At 36.2% G+C, this 7,022-nt stretch overlaps 1 long non-coding RNA gene across 1 annotated transcript; it reads right to left on the bottom strand.

Moving 5' to 3' along the window:
• Positions 1–3,896: 3,896 nt before the first annotated feature.
• On the bottom strand, positions 3,897–5,783 carry LOC139121011 (uncharacterized). Its single transcript, XR_011549198.1, has 4 exons — positions 5,664–5,783; positions 5,236–5,374; positions 4,616–4,708; positions 3,897–4,082 (listed from the first exon to the last, which is right to left on the bottom strand). It is a non-coding gene; the product is annotated as an uncharacterized lncRNA (long non-coding RNA).
• Positions 5,784–7,022: the final 1,239 nt, after the last annotated feature.

The raw sequence follows: 7,022 nt of genomic DNA on the forward strand, positions 1-7,022 counted from the left end.
TATGAAGTTTTATAATTAGTCATATAACTCCAATATAACTGCACCAAATTTGATGAATTCTGCTGCAGATACTGATCTGACTGATATCTAACTGTGGTGTAAAGCACTTAGTAGTGTCAAGTTAATTAAGGGTTCATTTGCATATTTAATGAACTTTGTAATTAGGTATATAACTCTGAAATTACGGCACCCAAGTCAGTGAAATCTGGTACAGGTATTGATCTGATAAATATCTAATTGTACTGACAAGCATTTGACAGTGTCAAGTTAACAAATAGCTCATTTGCATATTTTATGAAGTTTTGTAATTAGTCATATAACTCCGAAATAACTGCACCAAATGTGATGAAATCTGCTGCAGATACTGATCCGACAGATATCTAATTGTGGTGTAAAGCATTTAGTTGTGTGGAGTTAATTAAGGGTTCATTTGCATATTTAATTAACTTTGTAATTAGTGATATTACTCCAAAATTACAGCATTACATTTGATGAAACTTGCTACAGATATTGATCTGATAAATATTTAATTGTACTGAGAAGCATTGGCGTGTCAAGTTAATAATTAGCTCATTTACAAATTAAATAAAGTTTTGTAATTAGTGATTTAACTCTGAGAGTACTGTGCGAAAGTTGATGAAACCTGCTACATATAATGATATAACAGATATCTGATTGTTCTTATTACACGCCTCACACGGGTGTCGATTATATTGGTATGAATTGGGTTTATTGACAGGAACATTGAAAAACATCAGAGATAGTTACTCTGGCAGTAGACCGTATACACTTCCACTCCACGTCGTGTGCTCAATTGAACTGCTGTCAGAATATACAATGTCTGTCTTTGTTCTTGTGTTTTGGTTAGTGATTATCCTGAGGTCTGCAAATGTTGCGTAACATCTCCTTACTCGTTGTTTTGTCACTTTAAAATGAGACAGGTCAAAGGTACAATGGTTTTACACAACTTCATAACAGTCAAAAAGTATGCAGTAATTCATGTCATACTGTATTATTTCATGCGTCCAGTAGTGTCTGATAAATGTCAATACATGTCGAGTCATCAGCAGTCAATTTCAATGCTTGATAACTAAGTTTGTAATTTTGTCAAACTCAAAATCTGTACAAGTCATTTGCATATAACACGTCATTCCTTCCATTCAGGGGTCACATTAGCAGGTCATGTTGTCTCTGTTGAGTAAGTCTGTGTACAGAATATCCAACATTCTGTGAAGCGTACTTCTATTAATGAATCTGTTGTAAAACATGTGAGCACATTCAGTTCATATCTGGTATAAATATCAATGCTGTGTTGACAAATAGTGGGCGGTTCAACATTCTTTTCGGATAGAACAAGAACTTTGAATTGATGTACAGAACAAAATAGTAAAAAAAGACTCATCAAAAGTTACAGCTACTGGCCCAGAAGGGAATTCAAAAATATCTTTGTTCATCTGAAAGTTATTGATGTCAAATACAAATGAAGTTCAATATTCTTGATATAGATGGAATGAAATGTTGGTCATGTTGATTCTACATGAGCCGTTAAATAAAACAGTATCCGTGAGCATTTTTCTGGCAAAACCTATGAAAATCTGTTGAAATCTCATTGCATACAAACTCTTAAAACTGATTTTCATGACACTGTACAAAGCAGTGATAATCAACCACTCTTCCAGAATTTGCTTTATGACATCAAACTTGTTTTTAAACCTCGCCGAAATTCACACTTTCACACAAAGACTGGAGACCGTAATTATGGAAAACACCTCGTTTTCAGAAACCAGACTACCATACTATACTATACTATACCATACCATACTACCTAGATGCATAAAATACTTCTGAAATGTTTATAGTGCCATTAGTTTAGGTCTGTCATACTTCACTGTAATACTGTGCCATGCATATCAACAATTAGAGACACTATCATTGGTCAATTAGGGCCACATGGCTGACCATTAATACTTGATATATGGAACATTTTCAATAATGTGTGTAATGATAAACAGATATTCACATATGTTTACAAAGAATGTCCTGAAGGACAAACTAAGATTTATTAAGTCTCATACATAAAAGATTTGCAACACACTTTAACCAATTTAGTACAGTATAAATAACTTTTAAGATAAAGTAACTGTGGTATAGTCACCACGCCAAAGGAGCCGCAGACAATATAGAAATAGAGAGTGATGCCCTGGCAATTAATGTTTATTTATGGGCAAATGCAAGAGGAAAGCCAAAATTAACGGGCTTGGCAATCCCTGCCCGTTAATTTTGGCTTTCCTCTCTCCCACGCCCATAAATAAACGTTAATGGTCAGGGTGGAGTCTGTTATTTCCATTATATTATCTACGAACCCAAGAAAACCGACAAAATTATGAAAATTTCCCACGAGAAAGACAACAGGGCCCAAGAACTTGGCAGTGAGTTGTGCACTTTATGACGCACTGTCACGCTTACTGTAAAATTTTGCAAATCCGGAGATCCGGGAAAAAGTGCTAAACATGGTCCACAAGTGCCCAATTTGATTTTTGTACAATTCACAAGTTACATTTTAGCTGTAAAGTTACGATGTTTATGATACTTTGAGTTGTTGATATTATTATTCATATTCATGTAAACAAACCATTACTGTGTATTTGTGGTCAGTCACGTGGTTCATCTCAACTAATTAAATGTGACATACAGGGCATGGTAATATAATGCATATCAGCATGTCAGTGATCCAATCTGCACAATGGCTCTCTACTGAAGCGAACGGAACATTTCCATCGTTGTATGTACTGCCGTACTTTGAATGTGAGCCAATGTTTTCTTCAGTTTTAACAAATTAGAAGATTGGTCAACCTGAGAGTATCTTTGTGTTTTATTGACAACTTGTACACACAGGTGCTCAGAAAGTCAGATGCATATAGTGGAGACAGACTATGGGCACTTGATTTCCTGAGCATGCACATATGCAGAGGCAACTTCATCTAACAGATTGTTGTATGGCCTAGTATATCACACAAGCACACACACGCACCATGCAGGAAAGTATTTCATCATTATTTTGTTTATTTTACATTTGCTTGTACATGTTCCAGGTTTAAACCAGTCTTTTAGTTGAAACCTTTGTTGAAAATGGAGAAAGACTAATTTACTAAATGTATGAATGAGTCAATGATGTGATGTGGCAATGTTTTCATTCCTAAACTGAATATATGTATTACTTTTTATCCATCTATCAAAGGATTTTGAACCCCAAAAATACAAAATTGCTGATTTCATCACAATTTAACAAATTTGACTCAGGTCTAAGGTCATCCTTAAAAATAAGTATGGTTAATTTCAAAGCTATCAAGATCAGCAATTTGAAAAGAATTTGAAATGAAAAATTACAAAAATTGCAAGGGAATGCAATACTGCACATATTGCATGGCTACGATTTTCCTAGGCCTATAACCTACCCCCCATATTACCACAGAATGCTACATCCATCTTTCACAACAGTTTGCATTGTGATTCAAGCGCTGTCTTTACAAAAAATACTTCAAATCCTAGCTCAAGACAAACAAGCATCACGCAGGTATCAAAACTCTTAGGTCTGCACTGTTTTTTCACCCAAACTAGTGAATCACTGGTCTTGTGCCAGACGACAGACGATAACAAACACAGTCTTTGCGAATAGCTCGGCTTTACTGACAGCGGAACAGAAAGAATAGGTTGACGGAGTTGTTTTTTTCACACTGAGGGCGCACTTTCAGCTCCCCCAGAGAAGGCTCTGACCGGAAATCAATACCAAGGGTACGAGGATATTATGTGATAAATTATATGATAAATCGCGATTAATGATAAATTTGTTTTGCAAATTGTTAAATTAATTTTTATCTTTATTGTTTCTATATTTTTACAGTAATAATCAAGTTACTTTCACTTTTTAAAAGCATAATATGTACCTTTCAGATTCTTTACATAAGTATTTAAATGACATTTCTTGATTAGTTCTAATGAGCCGTTCTCCAGCAAATCTGATAAAATAGGGCCTTCAATTGCTTGCTTATCATCTACGTTTGCGGCTATACAGATTACACCACCTGGAAAACAATGAGTTGTTTCATCAATAACTTTACAATTGCTACATGACAGAGAGTATTTGCAATACCCATGGTGATGTTACATTGGTGAGTATGGGTAGGCTAGTCCAGATGATTAAAGGGAAACCGTCGTCGGAACTGCACATGTGCGAGTTTCTTAGTTTACATACAGTGTATTTCATGCACGCTATCTAGATGCACCTCATCATCATAGATGCAACATTTAAATCATACGATGTAGATTATGACAAACATGTTTTAACCTTCATCAATCACCATCGAACCTTGAATACAGTGTTTACATTGGTCGTATGGGTCTCATACAACCTTTGAACACAGTTCCGACGACTGTATCACTTAACCCTGAAATTTCGTTCCCCTCTTGATATTCAGTTACAATCACAAACAGAATGTACATGCCATATTTCTTGTCTCAAGCTCTCCTATCTCAGTTTTCAAAATATTGAATTAATGCAATTATAATCATATTGCAATATAATATTGATAGCAGATACAATGAAAACAAACATAACCTTTTTTAAAAATTCGTATCCATTCCAGAAAACAACCATCATCCAGATGTCCATTGCCGAATGCCCCGCTGCAAATTACTGCATCATAAGAGTCTGGAAAACAGGGAATGAAAGCATCAGACAGAAGTAAAATTGTATAAATATGAAAGTAAACAATTTCAATTCTAAATTCATTTACAGGGAATGAAAGTATCAGACAGAAGTGAAATTGTATAATTGCACCCATGTATAATATATTGAAATGACGGCAAATAGATTCTAGCCTATTCAGCATTGCCATGAACAAGCATTACTAGAGAACGTTAACACTCTCAGCTAAACCTCGAGATCTTTCGGACTCGGCTCCAAGCTTTACATTAAGTGGTCGATTTACCCTTTAAACCTACAAATATGAGAGACAATTTACATTTAAAATAATGAATCGAAGTTACAACTTGACATAAACCATAGAAACGTCGAACCATACTCGAATCAATGCATTGAAACACATTAGAGTGTTGTATATTTCTACACTGTAAAAATAGCGGACGCTAAGTTACAACTTGACATAAACAATAGAAAAATCGAACCATACTCGAATCAATGCATTGATAAAGCATTACAGAATTATTAATTTCTACCTTCATGAATTCCTGCAATCGGGTCAGGTCCAAGTTTAGCGCATATTACATTATCGTAGATTAGTTTTTCTTTTGCCTTGTCAAGAATTTCCGATGAGATGTCGAGTGCATCGATCCTTACATATCCAAGACGTTTTAGCTGTTTTCAAAAGATGTGTACATACTTAAATTCTAATAATTCTTGGTATCTCTCTTGCTCTTTTCAGATTTTCCGTGATTAAATCAACATCAATTGTTCGAACTGCTAATACAATAATGTCTGTTATTACGCGCAGCGACGATTTATAAACAAGTTACAATTTCCAATGTGGCTATTTGCGTACAAAGGCAATTTATGCCAGTATTAGTCGTAGTGTCTTTCCGAAAGAGGCTTCCGTTACGACGTGAAATTGTGATAAGCAACTTCAAAACAATTTTAAATCATTTACCTCTTGTCCTACAAGACCAGTTCCAGCGGCACAGTCCAGTATTCTGGCATTTTTTCCAGGTACCAGCTTTGACAAACCCACAGCGACATGCCTTGGCCCATACCATTCCAGTTGAATTTGATCCTTATGTAAAAGCAAAAGATATTGTCAAGAATGAAGCCTTCACAGGAAAATGTTTCATGAAAATGTTCCATTACTTTACAAACAGCTGTAAGAATTGACCTCCAGCAAGAAATACCCTTTTCATTGCCTGACAAGACGAGGGAACATATTTACGTACCATCAAACTAACAATGAAATTAACTGCAAAATTGTGAATTATTAAGTGAGGACTTTAAACAGATTGATTTCATCGTGAAACCGCCGAGATTGTTGAAGGGTTTATATATGACAGTCGAATGATCTATTGTACATCGGAGTGATATTGTCTCATACTTATCAAAAGTCAACACAAACTGAACTTCTAGCCCATGTGGTTGCCGAGATACACGAAAGTAGGCCCAAGGTCAACTAAGATCACGCGGAAAGGTGGGGGAAATTATTCCGTCCGATATCAATCTGTCTCACCAAAACCAAACTCTTGTTGTTGCAGTTTCTGAGCTATATAAAAGGACATAAAGGTCATCCAAGGCCATAAAAATGGTGAAAAACTGCAGTCTCATACTGGTCAATATCCAACAAAAACCAAAGCCTCTAGCCCATTGGTTGCCGAGATATGTGAACGTAGGTCAAAGGCTATCCAAGGTCATCCGAAAAATTAGGGGGAATTTTGACCATAGGTCTACACTAGTCAATTACAGTCGAACACAGTCGGGAGAAGATTTGTTGATATTACTTCATGATTATTGCAGGTATTTTTCGCAACTGCCAATATGGTTGCAAAACTGCATGACCAATTGAAACGCCTTTAGTACTCTTGCAAGTGCTTGGACTAATGGTGATATGAGCAAAATTTCAGATTAAGTCGTTTTTAAGTTCTTGAGTAGGAGATTTTTGAGGATTAAATTGATAGTTTCCAAAAGTCCGATATGGCTGCCTGAGAAGAAGCCGAAAATAGATTTTCGGAATTCAAATGGCGGCCAGGTCAAAAATGACCAATTATAATCACGGGCGCCCGTGGGTTGGGTAGTCTACTTGATCGTCTCTTCGGTCTATCGATCACGTGTTCGATCTGCCCTCTACTGCAACATTGCAGTGGAGGGCAGATCGAGTGCATGATCGATAGACCTAAGAGACGATCGAATCGATCAAGCAGACTACAGACCCACGGGCGCCTTTGGTTATAATGTCAAGGTCAGGCACAAGGTTAGGTTCTCTGAGTCCTGTGCCAATATGTTTCAGAAGCTTACTTGCAAATGC

This window comes from Ptychodera flava, chromosome 21 (genome assembly GCF_041260155.1).
Source record: "Ptychodera flava strain L36383 chromosome 21, AS_Pfla_20210202, whole genome shotgun sequence".
In the NCBI taxonomy this organism is placed as follows: Eukaryota; Metazoa; Hemichordata; class Enteropneusta; family Ptychoderidae; genus Ptychodera; species Ptychodera flava.